This window comes from Triturus cristatus, chromosome 8 (genome assembly GCF_964204655.1).
Source record: "Triturus cristatus chromosome 8, aTriCri1.1, whole genome shotgun sequence".
Lineage (NCBI taxonomy): Eukaryota > Metazoa > Chordata > Amphibia > Caudata > Salamandridae > Triturus > Triturus cristatus.
In genome coordinates, this window is record NC_140591.1 from 175645671 (window position 1) to 175667286 (window position 21616).

General features: G+C 46.4%; 1 long non-coding RNA gene across 1 annotated transcript; it reads left to right on the forward strand.

Moving 5' to 3' along the window:
* Nucleotides 1-530: 530 nt before the first annotated feature.
* Nucleotides 531-17210, forward strand: LOC146801774 (uncharacterized). The gene is made up of 3 exons (XR_014968070.1): nucleotides 531-861; nucleotides 15686-16066; nucleotides 16338-17210. It is a non-coding gene; the product is annotated as an uncharacterized LOC146801774 (long non-coding RNA).
* Nucleotides 17211-21616: the final 4406 nt, after the last annotated feature.

Here is a 21616-nt window from a genome sequence, read left to right on the forward strand (position 1 = left end):
CCTAGGTCCTCATATATATTAAAAATTGGGGTAGAATTCGGAACCGACAACAATCTATGGAAGAAAGTATTTTCAACCTGCCCATCAGTGGAAAAACAAAGCAGTGAACAGATTATCACACTTCAAAACACCACGAAATTGACAGGCCAGCTGTGCCTGTCAGCGTAATAACAGCCGAAGGAAAAATGACATGCTGGCAGTGCTCGTCATAGCATAGGCAGGGGAACGCAGTGCCGGCCTCTGACCTTGTAGGAGCACGGAGAATTGAATGGCCAGCTGTGCCTGTCAGCGTGAAAAAGGGCGGAAAGGAGGCGGACAGTTCAATACTCCTAGGGAAGATATAGAGGCTCCATACTTCACGTTAAGAATGGAGGCGGGAGAAAGAGGGCACTCCTCCCAGCACACGCCTCATATCAGGCAAGTAGGCGGGGAAAAAAAGGTCGCTCCTCCCTGCACACACCTCTTGTCAGGCAATAGAAGAGAAAAGGAAGGCACACACAGCACGGCGCCTCCCCTCAGCGCATGGAGAATTCAGCAGAGAAGACAGCAAGGCGTGGACGGGGCACCCCCTCTTCCACATAGTGCGGCGCCTTCCCTCAGCGCACAGAATGGCTGCAAGGCGAGGACAGGGGGCAAACTCTTCCACCCAATGGAAACATCCACCGAAAGACCTCAGGCAGGCTTGGACGGTGTGCTAACTCCTCCAGTTAGTGCCAAAAGCACACTCTTCTGTGGAAGGGCCACAGCTCGGCAGACAGCAGGATCACTTTTCGCACAGAAGCATGGAACACCAAGCACTCAACTGCCTCAAGCGGTAGGCAAAAACAGCAAATCACTGCCTGGATGATGCCATCACACAAGGTGAGAGTCAGAAATAGTTCCAGAAGGTAATTTTGAGGAATGGTACATTGAAATAGTTAATGTGGAAGCCCCTCATGTAGTAGTCGCTTCCACTGGAGTACAGCTGTAAAAAGTAGATATACAGTAAGGGATAGTGGTGTGGCTGCCCACTCACAGCTGATCGTCGCCAGTGTTGTAAAGACAAAACACTGAGTAAAGAAGAGCTGTCTTTATTAGTTCATACACCACCAACAGAATCCAATCAGCTAGAGTCAGCTGCGGAATGTTGGTTCCACAAACCAAGGGACATTCTAATCAATGGGAGAGGGGAGGGGGAGGCCAAAGTAGGAGCAAACCAAAAGGATTACAACAAGATGTTTATTGTTACCCAACTCTATTGTACTCATTTTATCGACCTGAGAAAAATGGCAGGCTGAGTTGACCCACCAGGATTTGAACGTGTGACCATGATGTCAAACACAGGCCCCTTTAGGGGACGCATTAGTCCACTAAGCCTATTAAAGATAAACAACTCTGGGGAAGGGTAGCTGTCTTACAAGAGAAGCTTCCGTTGGTCCATGTGAGAAACACTTTGCGCCATCAGTGTGATGGATTTCATACTAAACGGAACTGTGTGGCTAACTTAACTGCCAAAGCGGCAGTTCAAACTGTTAGAGTAGTAGCCTTAACCAGATCTCAGATGAAGAGTGGCACAGATATTTTAACAGCCATACATACCAACAAACAAGGCAGAAAGCATCCTGCAGGCTTTACTCCTAAATATTCCTACACCCTTAATTCAGATCATACTCCTGAAGTGAGAGACAGGATAGTATGTAACAAGCTGGCCAGATTAGATTTAATCAGTGAAGCTCATGAATGATTGGTGTCTGCCCATGCTGGGGTTAATGCAACCGTAGCACTACTGCAGCAATGTTACTGGTCCAGAAATGTGACATCTGTCAGCAGAAAATATCATCTACTGTTAAGACACCCCTGCCAACTCCACTCACAGTCTCCACTATCCTGTTCAGGGTAATTTATTTGCACCACATTGGCCCGATAAATTCATATTGGTAGCTATTGATTCATGGTCGCAATTCCAATGTTTGTGGCCACAGAGAAATGTGAGTGCTTCAGTAGTCACAAAGGATTTGAAGTGTCTGGTAGCAATGGGGGCAGTACATCTGTTAGAATTGGGGGTCTCTAGTTGGCAATGGTTGGCACCATTGTCCAAGTAGGGACCCTTCTTCCTGGTAAGGGAGATACACTTCTAAAATAACCCATGCTCACATCCTTGGTAGCTTGGCACGACCAGACAGGCTTATCACAGAGGCAGTGTGTAAAGCATTTGTGCACACATCCAGTAATACATTGAAAACAATACAAATGGACACCACACCATTTTAGAAAAATAAGTCATCTTTATCTAAACCAAACAAGACCAAAACGACAAAAATGCACAATACAGTAATCAAAGTATGGCTTTTAAAAGGTAGGACCAGTTCTGTCCATATCAAACTATAGATGCAACTCTTTTAACACAAAATACCGTGGATGCGTCAAAATCATAAAGAAAAAAACAGCCGCAGGGAAGGTGATATGTTGGTTCCTAACGAGCAGGGAAGGTGTTGCGTCAGTTCCTCTCTCCAGGGGAGGTGAAGTGTCGGTTCATTACAGAAGGAGAGGTCATGTGTCAGTTTCTTACTGCACGGGAGGTGATGCGTTGGTTGTTTACTGTAGCCCCAGCGTTCTTGTAGACTTTGCGCCCCAGTGCAATGCGTGGCCTTTGGGTATGCGTCTGTTCTCGATGCGGCGGTGGCAACGGTGATGCGTTGGTTTCTCCAGCCGCGGTCCCATGATGCTTTGGTTCTTGCAGCCGTGCAGCAGGGCCTGAGTCAGAATCGGTGCGGGGATCTTAGCCTTCATAGAACGGTGCACTTGATGCGGCGTGCAGCGATTTCTCCAGCAGCAGGCAGGCGCTGCGTCGGTTTCTTCAGCGATGCGTCAGAAACAGGTGCGCATGCGTCACGCTTCTCTTAGTTGGATTGCTTTTCCAGATCCCAACAGCAGGAACCAATTCCAGAGGCCCAGAACAGCAACAGGCACCTCTTGGCAGGTCAGAACTCTCAGCAAGGGAGTCCAGGGGAGCTGGGGGTGAAGTCTTTGTGTCCCCAAGACTTCAGAACAGGAGGCAAGCTCCACTTCAAGCCCTTGGAGATCTTCCTCAAGCAGGGGGCACAGCAAAGCCCGTGTCCTTTCCTTGGTAGAAAAAGCCACTGCAGGTCAACCCCAGACAGCACACAGCAAAGGGGCAGAATTTCTCCTCAGTGTCTCCAGCTCTTCTCCTTGGCAATGGTTCCTCTTGAAACCCAGAAGTATTCTTGGAAGTCTTTTCTATCCCTGAGACTTCAACATGAGGCAAGCTCTACTTCAAGCCCTTGGAGGAAACTCTAACAGCAGGATGATGAAAGCACAGTCCAGTCCTTTCTCTGCCCAAGACAGAAGCAACCACCAACCCCAACAGCACACAGACAGGGGCAGTACTCCTCCTCCAGCTTTTCCTGGTCCTTCTTCCTGGCAGGTTCGTTAGTTCAGCAGTAATCTAAAGTTCAGGTGTCTGGGCTCCTCTTTTATAGCACAAATACCTTTGTTCACTGGTGGCAGAGAAGCTCTTTGCCCAGCCAAAACCAGTTCTGTCCTCTGTGGGGCAGCTGCCCGGAGGAGGTGGAGACAGCATTGTCCAAGGCAGACCAGGCCCATTCAGGTGTGAAAGAAATCTCCTCCCTCTACTCTAAATGCAGCCCAGGTCTATTCTGCCCAGCCCTGACTCATTCAGGAAAGGTAGGACACAAATCAACCCCCACTCCCCCGGTGGCCGTATTAGAGAATGCACATCCCCAGCCCCTGTGTTAGACTTGGGGGTCTCTAGTTGGCACAGGTATGCACTTGTGACAAATATGGACCTCCTCCTCTAGTCAGGGTAAAGGGGTACACTCCTAAAATAACACCTGCTCACCCCCTTGGTAGCTTGGCACGAGCAGACAGGCTTATCTCAGAGGCAATGTGTAAAGCATTTGTGAACACATACAATAATCAAGTGACAACACTACAGATGGACACCACACAAGTTTTATATCAAAAATAAGTATTCTTTATATAGATTTATCACAAGACCACTAAACGACAAAAATCCACAATACTGTTACTTTAGATGGTAGAATTTAGCTTAGTTCTCTTAAGTTCTTAAATGCGACACTTTAAGTCAATGTACCTTTTAGATGCGACACGCTTGGCAACGAAAGTGTTGCAATGATGTTGATACGTTGAAGATTTTGGTGCAAAGAAATAAAGACGTAAAGATCTTCCAGATGCGGCATGCTTCTCCAGTGTTGCGAGAAGACTCGACTCGATGCGTCAGCTACAGCGGCGACATCCCTTTACGCGATGCGACGACAGCGGCCTTGGCGGCGACACTCTTCTCCGACGTTGCGAGACGCTTCCGTTCGATGCGATGCTGCAGCGGCGACACCCCTTTACGCGATGCGACGAAAACAGCTCCGATGGCGGCACGCTTCTCCTTGGATGCGAGGCGCTTTCTTTGATGCGGTGCAATGCGACAGCTACGATGGCTGCGATGGCAACACGCTTCTTCCTCGATGCGAGACTCTTCTCTTCATCTGGTGCAATGCGTCAGCTACGATGGCTGCGATGGCGACACGCTTCTTCGGTGGTGCGAGACACTTCTTCGATGATGCGAGACGCTTCCGCTCGATGCGACAGCTGCGGCGGCGACACACTTTACGCGAAGCGATGACAACAGCTCCGACGGCGGCACGCTTCTTCTTCTTGAGTTGCGCTTCCAGCTCCTTGCGACACGCAGTCCCTCAGAAGGCCCAAAACAGCAGCAGGCACTTCCAAAGAACTCTGGGGAGCTGGGGGTTGAAGTCTGTTGTTCCTGAGACTTCAGCAGGAGGCAAGCTCTTTTCCAAGCCCTTGGAGATCCTTCACAAGTTGAGCAAAAGTACACACAAAGTTCCTTTCTCCTCTCTTTGGCAGTAGGCAACCCCTGCAGGCCAATCCCCCAGTTTCAGGGATAGTCTCTCCTCAGTTTCTTCTTGGTTCCTCTCCTCAGCAGAGTTTCTTCTTGTTTCCCAAAGTGATCTAAAGTTCTGGGGTCTGGGTCCCCTTTTTATACCCAGTTTCTCTTTGTTCTCTGAAGGCAGAGTGGCCTTTGCCTAGTCCAAACCAGTCCTGGTCAGTCCTGGAGCACTTTGTTTACATGACTCCTTCTTTCCTTTCACAGTGCTGGGCAGTGACGTCAGACGCACCACAGGAGGTGGAGCCAGCATTGTGGAGGGAAAGCACAGCCCTATTCAGGTCCAAGGTGCAACTCCTCCCACCCATCTACATGGAGATCTCTCTATTCAGCCCTGTGCTGACTCACCCTGTCTCCGGGAATTCCCCAGCCCCCTGGAATTCCCCAGCCCCTGTCACTCAAACTCCAGACAAGGAATACACAGCCTAGCGGAGGCAGGTTTGAATGGTTAGACAAGAAAATATCTACTTTCTAAAAGTGGTATTTTCAAACACAGAATATTAAAACCAACTTCACTAAAACATGTATTTTATCCTTCTGAGTTCAGGCATACTAAATTCGAATTTCTACCATGTTCCCTGAGTCAGTTAGGATTATAAGATGTAATAATCAGACTGCCCATTCTGGCCTATGGATAACAGGTAGCCTTGCAATAGTGAAAAACGAAAATGGCTGTAATTCACTATTAGGACATGCCACACACACCAGGGCATGTCCTACCTTATACTTACAATGCACCCTGCCCTTGGGCCTACCATAGGGGTGTCTGATATGAAGAAAAGGGAAGGTTTAGGGACTGGCAAGTGGGTGCACTTGCCCAGTCAGCATGACAGTACCAGACTGCACGCAGGCTCTGCAATGGCAGGCCTTAGACACACTTTTACAGGCTGCTTCTGTGGGTGGCACAACCAGTGCTGCAAGCCCACCAGCAGCATTTGGATTTACAAGCCCTGGGCACTCCTGGTGCACTGTACTAGGGTCTGACAGGTAAACCAAACCAACCAATCATGGAATCACTAATCAATATGTCAATTTACAATAGGGAGAGCATATGCACTTTAGCACTGGACAGCAGTGGTAAAGTGCCCAGAGTCGTAAAATAGCCAACAACAGGTCAGAGAAAATATAGGAGGAAGACAAAAAGTTTAGGGATGACCCTGCAAAAAGGGCCAAGTCCAACACCCTGTCACTCAAAAGCCAGACAATCAATCCAGAAACCAGCAGAGGCACACAGGACGACTAAGCAAGAAGATACCCACTTTCTAAAGTCAGTCAGTGACTGGTGTTCGTATCGATGGGAGGCTATAGCCATTTGTCCTGATATTGGAAGTCTATATTATACAGTGCATATTGCCAGGATGAATCTGGGATCCCTTTATCAAGAGTTGAGAAGACTATTAGTATGAAGGAACTGAAATTCTGAAGCCCTGAAGAAGCTAATTAATTTCGCGAAACACGTGTTGGCTTAGCTGTTCTGTATCACTACTGTGTGAAGAAAATTTTGGGATCAAGCATATGATGTACTTCAAATGTCACTTCTACCAAAGTTGAAGACAACTTGTTTCGTGTCTGAACAAGGACGGACGATAATAAAATAATTTTGCATGGACACTTAAGATGCAAAGAGTGTGCTTTTCTCAGTGCATAACCTAATGTGTGACCATTCCCTGAAAGGAAAACAGGGATCTGGGAACTTGCATCAGGCTTTTCTCTAAATTTCCCCTTTTACAATTAGTCGATGCTTTTCTTTTGTACTCAAATGTTCCTCACTGTCGAACATTCTTGCACATCAGTTGACCCGGTATTGTTCTGGTGGATAGATATGTGCACTGTGTTGTGCTGTGAATTACCTTTTCCAAGGACCATTTGTTCTTGAAGCGCACAAGAAACGTATAGGTTAGAAAGGGAGGAAAATGGAAGACATAGGACAAGATGTCCCTCCTCCTATGTGTGCTCTGAAGATGCGTGCACACGCTGATGCACTCATGTTAGGGGCTCTTGCCACCAGGATGCTCAGAAACCAGTCATGAACCCATCCAGTCATGTATGTTCCTTTTACTTATTAGAGTGTTCATCTATTGTATTATTTGTTCAATTTTATTGAAACTATGGGGACAGTACACTTGAAAACAATGACTTGTAAAGCGAACGCTCCCGTTGGTAACATGGATTCAGCTGGTTAATCACAGGTAATCCTAATTTTTCACGTTGATTTCCTGAGTGTTTGCTAAAGTAGCCTTATTTTGCGGTGACACCATCTTCCAAAGAATCCTGACTTTTTAACGAACAGCACTTTGCATTTGGGACGTGCTGTTCAGTGTTAGCCTTTAGAAGGGTGGCCTTAATGCAATAGGTCTCTCATTTATGAGAGTTTGAGCTATTGGTATTGTAAATGGCAATGCCTTTTATTTATGTGTTGTTTTTAAAACAGATAAATAAAAGGCATTGGCATTTAGAATGCCAACAGCTTAAACTTTTGCAAATGCGAGACCTATTGCATTGCAAATGCATGCTATACATTTTTCAAAAAGAGTTAGGAGACAGTGATACAAGCCAATGAAAAATGTGACCGGAGAGTGGGCGGAGCTACAAGTCTGTACGACAATACAGCATGCCTTGCAGAACTGCGCATGCGCTGCTCAGCCTTGACCTAAAAATGCATCTGTGTTGTCCTCCACAGAACAAATATAAATGGCTGGATACAGTGTGTTACATTTAAGGCAGTAATATTACAGGCCTTCCCAAGCTTGAGCACATGGGGGCAGATTTATAACGGACTTGCGCCACTTTTACGCCGCCGTTGCATCACTTTTGTGATGCAGCGGTGGCGTAAACCCTGCGCCATGATGCGCCCCATTTACAACGTGACGCATCTAGGGAGATGCGTCACGTTGTAAAGCTTGTGCCCCATGTGGGCGTACCTGCACAGGGGGGGATGTTCCGGCGCAGGAACGCCTCTGAAAAGTGGCTGAGTGAAATCTACAAGATTTCACTCAGTCACTTTTCAGGCCATGCTGCGTCAAAACCCTGCGCCTGCTTGAAGCAGGCGTAAGGATTGACGCAGCATTGGGACAATAGGGCACCCCCGAGCCTTGCTGGAGCTGCGTCGCGCTTGCGACGCAACTCCAGCAATGCGCAAACCTTCCGCCATCAGATGCGTCATGCATCTGTTTATCCTTGCGCCACGATGCGCTGCATTGTAAATGCGGCGCATCTATTGTGGCGCAAGGGTAAACTTTCGTGACGCATCTTTCCTGGCGCATCCCTGCTGATTTACAGGGATGCGCCAGGAAACATAAATCTGCCCCATGGTTTCACTAGAAAACCCTCCAGTCCACTAGACACAGTGCACTGGAGTAACAAGTCGTTACAGCAGATCACAGGAGACATGGAGCTTCCTCTAATGCTAAACTGCAAGTTTCATGGATGAAGAAATGGATGAAGGGTAGACCTGTGATGAGCCTAAGGAACCAGACGGCAGGCTATCTATTGAGTTTAGGACATTAAAAAGTATGCTGGATGGGCTGGGCATCATCTGCTTCTGTATATATGAAGATGCATTATTCAGGGTGGCATTCTCATTGCCATTCTTTGGCACCTTCAGATGCAGCGAGTTAGTAGCATGCCCAAAAGTGGATAACACCATGAAGGCGCTAGGAGTGCAGGACACTGAGGCTGGGGACAGTCGGTGTCACAGTGAGGAGCTCCAAAACAGACCAGGCAAGGAGGGGCACCACGATCACTTTATGTACCCTAGATGGGAACAATTACTGCCCACTCACAAGAGTGCAACAATACATGCTAATAAGCCCCTGACCTGCAGGCTTCTTGTTCATACACATGGACACTACACCTCTCACCATTTTCCAGTTTTGTTTAGAATTGGGGTGGCAACAATGGCTTTCGAGGAGAGTGTTCCAACGACAGAATCAAAGGCAGTGGCCACTGGACACCTTATATGTTCAAGCTGTATCTGAGATCCTATGGCCAGAGTGGGAGATTAAAGTCACACCCCAACACCACAAACAAGGTGAAACTAGGATGCAAGTGGGAGAAAGATAGCATACACAGAATGTCAAGGACTCTGGAGCAGGAGTGTTTTCATTTGTAAATAGTTTGCAGGAGCCAAGGTGTGCCATTGCATCCCTGAGCTGAAGCTGCCTGGGTGAGAGATACCTAAGGTCTCTTGAAGAAATGGCAGAGCTGCGGACTCCCCGCCCCCCCAGCGCCTTGAGACCCTCACAGGTGAGTAGCACGCTTACAATTCCCCTGATAGATTGATTTCTAATGGGAATGGGGCAGGTTTCAGTGCGTGATCTGTGCATGAGAATGCAGTACAGCATGAGTGTGTGACATATGTGGGGCGTGAAATTATAGGGGCTCAGTATTTAAATGTCCCTTCCTCCTTGCTCGTATTTACAAGAATCTGGGATATCTGTCATTATTTCATTGCCAGGGCATCAAGATGGGCAAAGTTAATCAATTGAAACCACAGCGTGAGTGCACAAATTATCTAGAATGGCGCGGGCGATGCTGGAACCCAAATTGAGGCATGATTCAAGAGCAGGCGAGAATGTGTCCACTATACTGGGGATACACCAGGGAGCATTATCTTACTACACTCGGCAGAGGCCCCTTGCTTCATGGCATGACATACGCACTCTTTAGATTGGCTGTGGAGCTTGTAGCGTGTGCTATATTTTGGTCAGAGATAATTCCTAGGGGTGAATGGTGGTGTGCTCGGTCACACTCATGGTTGAAGTCTCAAGGAGATGAGTGTATACAATGATACAGAAGTTCACAAAGAACACTGGATTCTGCTCATGAGGCATGGCCCCCTTAGCGGGTCGCTTGTAGGTTAACCCTGCCTGTGTATTGCATAAAGAAATTATGGAGGAGCTTGCAAAAGTTTTTTCCAGCAAACAGTGTGTGATCGGTTTTGTGAGATGTAAACTGTGTCTGTCGTAAGAGCAAGAACAACAAATGACAAAGGGGCTAGAGGTGGAAACGCTAGGTGGATGGCCACGTTACCCACATGGGGACATTAAAGGTTACAACTCCTTAGTGTTTCCACACTGCCTGGGGAATAGTATTCCTACAGTGGCCACGTGGGTAAGCAAACTAGCCTAGGCCAGGTGTGATCGAAGGCCCTGAAGCTTGGGCAAATAACCTCATGTCAGGCCCAGTTTGGGGGCGCTTTTGTAGGCTTGCGCTCCTGATCTCCCGCTTTTCATTGGTAGCAGCAGATGGAAATTACGCCCGTGCAGCACGCACTGGAGGCGGGCCAGCGCCAGCGCTGGTGGTGCCCAGTGCGACAATCTTTTTTGGGCCACCCCCTATATGATCTGTTACGCGTATTACCCTACTATCACCCGGCAAAAGTGCCCCTTATCTCTCCATAGTCCCTCTCTTGCATACATTTCATTTGTTTTAAAGCGCTGGTAAAGGCTGGTGTTATGAATCCATTCAACTATCAACTTAAAATACAGATCTGTTCTATGCAGCAGGCATATTAACCCTCTGCGCTACTTTATGACGAGTCAAAACTGCCACTAGATAAAACTGCAATCTCACTCTCCAGCAGGAACATTAACCACAAGAGTTATCAGGATATTTTTATTGGTGGCTGAAAACTGGACGCACAAGGAACTCTGCAGCAGGTGCTTTCACATCGTGTGTTAGTGCTAAACACAGCTCCCCCCTGAAGTCAGTGCCCCCCCTTCAGGTCAGCGCCCAGTGCTGCTACACCCGTCACACGCCCTAAAGCTAGCCCTGCACTGGAGTATGAAATGCAAATAACCTGTTGAATTGCGCATTGGTAGCGAAGTTAATGGTCGATCCTAATGCAAGATGCAGAAAGTGCTCCAGAAGATGTAGATGGGGTCACGAACTTCAATATGCTCAGGCCAGAGAGGCCAAGGATGTGATGGCGACTCCGCTAGCCTACAAGGGACAGATTTGGCATCCTCACAGCTGGGGGTTGGCCTTAGTATTCTCCATGTTGACAGGTTTGCAACAACTCAAGAATTGCATAGGCCACAGCCCTAATACGAAATGGCAAAGCAATGGATGGAAAAATACTCAATCACTGTGTGTCCCGGAGGGTCTATGGGGCATATTAACAAGGGCTTTATCTCTGCTTTTTTGGCTTTAAAAGCCAAAGAAGCGGAGATAAAAATATCGCCCTATCAACGACAGGGTGCTAACATGCAAAATCGCATGTTAGCACCCTTTTTCACTACGCTTCCCTTTGCATCTCTAATGAGATGCAAAGTGGGCGTTCCAGAGCAAAATAATAGGGGAAATGTCGCTAAGCAACATTTCTTCTATTATCAAGCTTCACGCTAACCCTGTTAGAGACAAAAAAAGCAGCGCTAACCGCGGTTAACGCTACTTTTTTACATCTGCTAATTTTCAGATTTAGCCATGTAATCCAATGGGAGGTGGATTACATGGCTAAATCCACCATGGGCTATCAACAAGGATATCCCTATCCTCGTAGTTTTATCGCTGCATTACCAGCGATAACCTCCCAAAATGCCGCTATCACTGGACTTTTTATCGCCTAGGCGGTTAGTGTTGTTAATAACGCGATAACTAGGCGATATTATCCAGCGATAGCAGGCGTTAAAAAAATTAACGCTAAGCGCCCTTAGCGTTAATTTTCCCTGTTCCTTGTTATTATGCCCCTATATTGTTTTCAGGGTGGATGCCATCGGCTAGTCATAAATAGCGCTGAACAACTGGATCGCCCGTTAGTTAAACCTACCGACCTATTTCATAAAGAAATTCTGAATAAGCTTGCAACAGTTTTTCCCAATGAACAGAGTATTGTCAGTTTTGTGAGATGTAAACTGTGAGTCTGCTGCAGCAGCAAGAACAACAAATGACAAAGGGGTTGGAATGGAAACTCTAGGCATTATTTATTTATTTATTTAATTTGATACAGTGCGGATATGGCCTGAAGGCATCTGAGCGCTATATAGGCATCCTTACGACACTGAATTTGCTTGTTACCTTACACTCAAAGCATTCCACTCACGCCACTCCTGTTCAGACAAGCAGATGTAAACACATACGGTCCCCTGAGAAGGGCAGAGACAATCCTCTGGTACGCGCAATGCCAGGGTATTGCTCTGTCTGTATCACCTGTGGGGTTATGTGCGCCGTCACCATTTCCGGTCAACCATGTGGTGTTGTGCATGGAAACATTATTTCGGTGAATTGTGTGGTGTTGTGCGTGCCTTCACTATTTCCGGTGAACCGCGCGGCACTGTGTGCGCTGTCACTGAATTCCTGTAATTTAAAAAGTATATAGACACTTTTTTGTCACATGAATCTGCTTTATGCTCTCTTCGTATGTTATGTTAAGATTTTTTGGTGAATCATGTTGATAAACTCGCGTTTTTCCCCATTGCATTTTGGTGCATAAATTATTTTTCATCAGGACCATACCACCAAATAATGTTTATACAAAAATATAAGAATAAGTCAAATGAGCCCAAAGTATATCTGCCTTAATGATGGACTAAACAGAATTGGGTGGTGTAGAAAACCTAACGTGCTGTGTCTTTCCGCTTCTGTCGGTAATATAATATCGTGACTTACAAATAACTACCTAAAAAATATTTGCAATGCAATAGGTCTCGCATTTAAATGCAAGACCTATGGCATTGGAGAAAAAGGACCGCCATTGTCCTGGCTGCTTTGCCTAATGTAGGAACTCAATAATGAAAAACAAACACGTACCATGAAACAACCAAGTAAAGGGGCCAGTAGCCATCGGAGGTTACAAAAGTCAACATAGCTGTACTAAGGAGGGACTAGCAAGCCTATGAAGGAATCAGACGCCAGCAGGTACGAAGGACAAAGAAACAAGCCAATGACAAATATGGGCAAGTAGTGGGTGGGGCTTCTGCCCCGTACTCCACCTACAACAGATCGCCAGAGCAGCACTTGCGCACTGGCTCAGGCTCGACCTAAAAAGTGTGATTGCACACACACATCAATGTGTGAGGGTAGTCTCAGTACCCTCCAACAGCAGTAAAATTACAAGTGTCATGTAATTACATGTACCAGAACTTAAATTGCTGTGATCTTACTATTCGGAATTTGCTGAATATCTCATGCCACACTTGGTATAGACTTTGCAAGCACTTTTTAATCACCGGCAAATCATTTCCAGGACCTGGTTCCGGCCCCAGAACGTGTCGACATTATTTATTATTTTACTGTTTGATATTAAACATCTTCCAGCTAGGCCATAAAAAAAACTCACTCACTTTCCCACACTGAAATTCTAGATTTGTATTGGGCAATTAGCCCATTTGACCACTCGATGGCAATAGAGTTCCACAAATGAAGAGCGTTCCTTGGTTTAAAACGATCAGACTATTTCGAAAGCATTTATAATTCCGACCGTACATATACAAATTTAGAGGTTTCAGGGGAAAAACGTTGTGAGTGTTACGAAGGAAAAACAAGATGTAAGTAACGTGTTAAGAAAAACATCCGTTCCCAAAATTACATGCACATAATCCTCACGAGTACACATAACCACACCACCACCAGGCATTTAGTCGGCCACACGTCATAAACGTGCCTTTAGCCAAATGCAGGGGTGTAACCAGGGCCCTGCACACCCTGTGGCGAAGGAGGGGGGCGATCCCCCTCTCCCTCCCCCTCCACCGGGACTGCGCCCATTCAGCTCTAGGCCAATATATACCTGTGAGATATGGAAGACCTAGGGCCTCTCGTCACATTCTTCAGGAGTTCCCCGTCGTTTTGCGTTATGCCACTGGCTGATTTGGATATGGCTCCCAGGATGCTTAGTGAGACATCGAACTATGGGGCATATCAGCAAGGAACGGCGATGAATAACGCAAAGCGCGCTTTGTTATTCATCGCCGTCTATCTCTGGAATTTTTCGCACTGGTAGCGCGTTATCAACAACGCGTTGCTCCAGGGCGATAAAAATTCCAGAGATAGCGGGGTAAATCGCCGTTTTGCAAGGAACATTGCTGGTTTTCCAGCGATGTTCCCTGCAAAAGGGCGATAACCTTGCTGATGATTATCGCCGCTTTAGCGGCAGTTTTCTGCCGCTAAAGCAGTGATAATTTTTAACTCCGGCCTTGATAATATACCCCCAAATACATTAAAATACCGTGAAGCACATTTAACCCCACAAAAATGACAGAGAGGCTTATATTTGCAAACCATAAAGGTTTTAACAGATTAGCAACGTTTCCAGATCAAATCATTCAAATTAGTCATAAGTCAGTAATCAATACATGAGTGCATTAGTCACTATGATACAAATCATTTCAAAATTGCAATTACAAAGACAAAGGGGCAGATTTATGTTCCCTGGCGCATCCCTGCAAATCAGTATGGATGCGCCAGGGAAGATGCGTCACGAAAGTTTACCCTTGCGCCACAATAGATGCGCCGCATTTACAATGCAGCGCATCGTGGCGCAAGGATAAACAGATGCGTGACGCATCTGATGTCGGAAGGTTGGCGCATTGCTGGAGTTGCGATAATAGAAGTTCCAGTTTGTCTGACCTGGCCCTCTTTGAAGGGCTATCCCCAAACTTTTTGCCTTCTTCCACCTATTTTTCTGACCCTCTTTTTGTTGGCTGTAGGACTCTGGGCACTTTACCACTGCTAATCAGAGCTAAAGTGCATTTGCTCTCTCCTTTAAACCTGGTATAATTGGTTTACACCTGTTTGGCATATGTAATTTACCTGTAAGTCCCTTATAAAGTGGTATACCATATATCCGGGGCCTGTAAATGAAATGCTACTAGTGGGACTGCAGCGCAGATTGCGCCACTAATAGAAATATCCTTTCAAACCTGTCTAAGGCCTGCCACTGCACAGCCTGCTTGCGCAGTTTACTGCAACTTTGCCTTGGTATTTAAAACTACTTGCCAAGCCGTAAACACTCCTTTTACTACAAATAGGTCACCCCTATTAGAGGCGCTTGGTAGCACTATGGGCCGGGTGCTGTGTAAGCAAAAGGTAGGACATGTGCCTTCATTGTGTGGAATGTCCTGGTAGTGACAAACATATTTTGTTTCTCACTACTGTGAGGCCTACTGCTCTCATAGGCTAGCATTGGGAGTTCCCTTATATGTGTTTAAGTGGTAATTCCTGATCTGAAAGGAGTAGTGTTGCCGTGTTTGGTATGTTTAGAATGGTAATGAGAAATCCTGCTTACTGGTGTAGGTGGATTTTACATTGCAATTTTAGAAATGCCACTTTTAAAAAGTGGGCAATTCTCTCTACTTATAACTCTAGTGTTTTGCAGCCTGACTCCTGTCCGCATCTAGGGCAGAGGGACAGTTACACTTTATGAATACTTCCCAGACAGCCACCACACAGGGAGCTTTATCAAGTAGGGTCGCTACTACAAGTGATTGGAGCAATTGATGGCCCAAATATTGCCCTAGTGCCACCACACGCCAGAGAACAAGTCTACTAGAAACAGTTTCATTCAATCAATGTACAAGTTTACTGCTTACTGGATTTGTACAGCACACTCGTCTGCATGCATTTTCCCAGCTCTGCCCCTAATTCTTTTGTACTAGGGAAGAGCTCCACCCCCTTCAAATGTCATAACTTGGCCCTGAGATGGCCTGGCATGTTGGTCAGTATAATCTTCCATAACATTGTTTTGGGAATTTTTAATTGAATAATCTGAAATTGTGTTACATTGTGGCACTTTTTATGTATTCTATCTAGGAGACTCAGCTTATCCCAACTATGGATGTTGGCACCGATGAGGAATCCAGCAATGCCAGGGAAAGTCCACTTCAATGAGGCCTATCGAAGAACACTGCGGCCAGTGGAATGGGCTTTTGGGCTCCTAAAGGCAAGATTTCATTGTCCGACCAAAGCTGGTGTAGCCCTCCTCTACTCACCCTTCAAGGTGTGCAAAATCACAGTGGCCTTCTGCAAACTCCACAACATCCCCCTGCGATGGAATATCCCTTACATCACAGAGGATGGGGACCAAGAAGAGCCACCAGATGAGGATCCTGAAATGCCAAATGATGGTGATAGTGGTGAAGAAGAAAGAGTTGACTCACGTCAAGATGTCATTGACAACGTCTTCTCATGAGTGTAAGTATATCTTTAAAAGTTATCACTTTCACCTTTACACCAACTATTGGTGTGATGATGAGAGAAGTATGTGGTGGGAATTTGTTAGGAAGGGCAAGTTCAGGGAAATTCAGGGCAAAGGAGTTTGTTGATCAAAGTTTTGACACATTGACTACTGTGCTCAGTTACATTGTTTATCTCTGATTGTTTTGTGAAACTGTGACCTCCAAAAGTTTACTTTGTAATGTGTCTTTTATGCTATGTTTGATATTTTTGTTTTGATCTGTTTTAGGTTCCTTCATCGTGTCATCTTCATTTGGACATTTCAGAGTTATGACATTTGCAGGTATATGGTCCTGTTTCGAAGTACAAAGCAAACATGGGTTGATCCTAGGAAAAACAGACAAAAACTTTGAGTGTACAAATCTTATACCAAGGCAACCTGCACTGTGAATGAATTGAATATTTTAAGATCACATTGGACTTGTTATGTGTCATGTGTTGGCACTAAGGCAATATGTGTGCCACCATTAGCTCAAACCACATGTGGTAATGGAGCCAAATCATGCTAATCTTCCTTCGCATCGGCAAAATCCTCATTGTGTGTAAGGTGTATGTAGCTGTTGATATGTCTCATCATTGTAAAGCATACCACTGAAATGTGGTAGTAACATTCCACCAGATACTGGAACAGTGGATTGGATTGATTGAGTGCCTACAAAATGTAGTACTGCCATATTCTTGTCTATTGGTGTTATTGATGTGGGATTCCTTATGAGAGCCAGAAGATCTGGATCCAGCTGATGACATGAGTCAATGATAATTTGCTTATTCGATTTTATGGTTTTCGATATATCCCCTTCTTCCATGTTGGCAAGTTCTGGAACTGTAAACGTGAAAACTGACACTGAGTGTTAGTGTCATATATGGAATGTTATGTTAGTGAAAAGTTTGACGAACAATTATTGATCAAATGGATTAAACATAGTAGTAGAGGATTGAATGGTATATTATTTTGGGAAATCATGGTTGGGACTTGAGAAAAACATTACCTACTTGCAAATTATCTATGCTTACACAATCATTTGAATTTTGTCACTGTAAAGTTGTGATGGAAGGAAACAAATGCATTGCTAGAGTTGAGATATACAACACTAATCTCTGAGTCTTTGAGGTGTGATTTAATTGAACTAAATGTGAAGAAATTAAACAGGGTGAAAATGAAAAAGCAAACCAAAAAGTCAAGAAGTCATTCATGGTAAATGAAACCATAGTTGAAGAGCTAAAATTGTTTGAATTCCAATGTCCAATATATGACTGGCATCAGAAAGGTAAATGTGTCCAGAAATAGTCCACAGAGTGAGTGGTAGTCACACACTGGAGGAAATTAGGGTTGGGGTTTCTTGCTGGTGGTGGTATAGGTCTTGTCATTCTTGCCCCCTGATAATCTGGGTGGACATCCCCTCCTGCATGGGAGGGAGAGATCCACAGTTTCAGGGCCTGGGTGGCTGTTATGTTATGTTATGTTACACCATTTATAAAGCGCACAGCTGCCCCAGCAAAGGGACGTCCCGGCACTAACAGCAGTTTCCAAAGGAGTTCCGGTTAGTCCATGAGGAAAAGAAAAGTCTTAATAGCTTTCCGGAAGGATGTCAATGAGTCTAAGCTGCGGATTTTCAAAGGAAGGGAATTCCACAGCTTAGCAGCAAGGAGTCGGAAGGACCTACCACCTGCTCTGGTACGCTTAACACGTGGGACTGACACCAGAACCAATTCGGAAGATCGCAGTAGGCGGGCCGGAACATAGGGAGTAATCAGGCCCGACAAAATCTCAGGTGTGGAATACTTTAAAATTTTAAAGGTAAGACATAAAGATTTGAATTCAACTCTTTTAGGGATAGGGAGCCAGTAAAGGCGGCGGACCGCGTCTCTACCAGAGCACGTTCTAGAGAGTCCAAGTAAAGTTCGTGCGGCAATGTTTTGAACACGCTGTAGACGGTTCAATTCCGCTTTATTGGCTCCTAGCAGCAGGGAGTTCGCATAATCTAGTCTGGCTAAGACAGTGGCCTGAACTATAAGTTGGCGTGTGGTCGCGTTAAAAAACCCCAAAATGGGCTTCAGACCACGTAGAAGGCCAAAACAGGTGCCTGCAGTTTTTTGGGTGTGATCTTGGAAACCCAAGGTGGAATCGAGCCAAAGGCCAAGGTTCTTTACCACCAGCTTGGGGGTGGGGGCCGTGCCCAACAAGGATGGCCACCACTGAGTGTTCCAGAGTCCCTTGTCCTTCCCCACCAGTAACACCTCAGATTTGCTTGCATTGAGCTGAAGACAGTTCTCCGTTAGCCAGCCAGCCACCGCCTCAAATCCTTTGCGGAACTGGGGGGCACCGTTGGTCTGATCATCAGAGAGGGCCACCACCATCTGGGTGTCGTCCGCATATGAAACCAAACTAAGACCATGGTCGCGTGCAACCACTGCCAAAGGCTGAACATAGAGGTTAAACAGAGCCGGACTTAATACCGAGCCCTGCGGGACTCCCTGCTTAATATGCTGGATGGAAGAAGCAAAAGGGGGAGCATAAACCTGAAAAGATCTGAAAGGAAAGAGCGGAACCATTCCAGAGCTAAATCTTTTACTCCAGCTTCCTCAAGCCGGCGCAGTAAGATCTTATGAGAGACCGTGTCAAACGCGGCACTCAGATCGAGCAAAATGAGTGCCACAGTTTGACCTTCATCTAGAATGGACCGCAAATGCTCACTAACCGCCAGGAGAGCTGTTTCGGTGCTGTGGCCAGCGCGGAAACCATTCTGAGACCGGTCCAAGATCTTACTATTGTTTAGAAAGTCAGAGAGGACTTTATTGACGTGGGCCTCAGCCACTTTAGCAACCCAGGGCAAGAGAGAGATAGGACGAAAGTTTTCGGGTTTAGTGGGATCCAGTGATGGTTTCTTGAGCAGTGGGAGCACTTTAGCTTGCTTCCAGGGCGTAGGGACTACATCCATGCTAAAAGACGAATTGATGGTCTGTAATAATGGAGTGAGAAGTACAGGTAGGCACTCCCTAAACTGAGCCGGTCTCATGGGGTCAAGAGGAGAGCCAGACTTAACTTTGGCACTCAAAGTGAGAAACTCCTCCTGAGAAATGGGGGGAATGACCTTTAGTATGGCATTAGAGATAGATGTTAAAGGCTTCTCTAGAACCCTAGAACAGTTGGGGAAGGATTTATAAATGGTTTCTACTTTTTGTACAAAGTAGGAGGCCAAATCCTCACAGTATTGTACCGAAGTGATAGGAGAGGTAGATGGATCCTTCCTCTTTTTAAAAACACTCAGAATCTTAAAAATACATTTGGTGGGATTGTTGCTGGAAGCTATCTGGTTAGTGATAAAGGCAGCACGTGCTGACTGTATGGCTTTATGATAACCTTTGATAGCATCCTGATATAGTTTTTTTTCTACAGGGTCGTAGTTCCTCCTCCAGGCTTGTTCACGTTGTTTACACACAGTCCGCATGGCTGCCAAGGAGTCAGAGTACCAAGGATTGGAACCTGAGACACGGCCCTTGGACCATTTAGCGGGAATAGGAGAGTCTAGTGCTGCACAGATCCACTCACAAATAGTCTTGTAGGCTTGTTCTGGGTTGGTGTCAAGGCAAGGAGTATGGGAGGCCAGGAGGGCCAACAGATTGTCCAGCCTGAGTTTGTGCCAACAACGTTTGAGAGTGGCCTTGGAGGGAGCTCTGGGCATAGCCCCCACCTGGGGGAGAGAGATGGTGATGAGGTGGTGATCAGTCCAGCAGACCGGACTAGGTGGTTGTACCAGGAGGGAGGAGATATTAGAGAAAAGTGGATCAAGTAGGTGTCCAGCCACATGAGTAGGACTCAGTACCAGTTGCCTTAGTTGACAGGCTTTGAAATCTGCAATCAGTTAGCTAACTTCTGAGTCTGACAGGAAATAAAAATGGATATTTAGATCACCAATGAGGCTAAAATTGGCTGATCTCATAGCCCATACATGGACGGCTTCCATGATCGCTACTTTGAATTCTGCTGAAGGGCCAGGAGGCCGATAGACCAATAAGCCAGAGAAGGAGTAGTTGGCATTGAGAGATAGGGTAAAACGAGCGCACTCGCACCCTGCCACGTCCTCCTTGACAAAAATACAGTGCAGGGAAGATTTTAAAATCGCAGCCAGAACCCACCTCTAGTTTCTCTATTAATGGTGAGAATGATATATCCCAGAGGAAGAGCAAGGCCGGGTTCAATTACTGTGTCTTTGTTGAGCCAAGTTTCAGTAATAAAAAATACATCCGGCGACTCGTGCTCAATGAGATCATGAATCTCACTATAGTGCTTGACTAGAGAGCGCACATTCAGATAAAGTATTTTAAAAGGGGTCTTAATCCGATTTGAGGGTGGAGGAGGCAGAGCCGGGTATGAGTTATACCTACAGCTATTACAACAAAAGGGCCCCTCCAGCACTACTCTAGACGGGGATTGACAAGGATATACACTTTGGCCGATGGATAATAGAGATTCTCTAGAGTATTTAAGCAGCCTAGGGTTTAAACTAGCAGCATGTCTGGCGTCTGGCGACGTCCAGGCGCGGACAGGCGCAGACGGGCTTGCCTTGGGCGCGCCTTGGGCGTGCCAGCGGCGCGCCTGCTGTGCGCCCGTGGCAGCATCGGTTTAAGTGCTGCCAGGCGAGAAAAGACTGGTGCGGGTACAAACTACTTCCAAGATGGCGTCCCCCCGGTAGCTGTGACTGGTGCCGGGGTGCCGATCGAGTAGGACCGCCTGTCCCAACACCCTGCACAAGCGGCAAAGGTAGGCTGGATGTGCCAAAGTTTAATACAATTTAAAAACGGAGCAAATAGAACAGATAAAAAACTCATGTAAAATACAATGTGCGAAGCAAGGCGAGCGCGCAGGCAGTTAAGTAAACTTTAAAGTAATAACGAGTGCAGACACTACCTCCCGGCTCAAGCCTCAGGAGACAAACTGTGTCGCGCCCGTGGCAGCATCGGTTTAAGTGCTGCCAGGCGAGAAAAGACTGGTGCGGGTACAAACTACTTCCAAGATGGCGTCCCCCCGGTAGCTGTGACTGATGCCGGGGTGCCGATCGAGTAGGACCGCCTGTCCCAACACCCTACACAAGCGGCGAAAGTAGGCTGGATGTGCCAAAGTTTAATACAATTTAAAAACGGAGCAAATAGAACAGATAAAAAACTCATGTAAAATACAATGTGCGAAGCAAGGCGAGCACGCAGGCAGTTAAGTAAACTTTAAAGTAATAACGAGTGAAGACACTACCTCCCGGCTCAAGCCTCAGGAGACAAACTGCAGGTGGGTCTTTCTGTGGTAGGGCCTCCCTTCCTGTGGCTGTGGCAGATGTAGATGGGATAGATATTGTAGGACCACAGGAAGGGGTAGATGGTGCTTGGAAAGCCCTGCACATATGGGTATAAATGTACTGCAGCACCCAAGTCAGGGAGCCCATATTGGAGTTAAGAGCCTCTATATGATAATTGAGCTCCCTCTGCAACTGCTTCAGCTCCCAGAGCTCAGTGAGT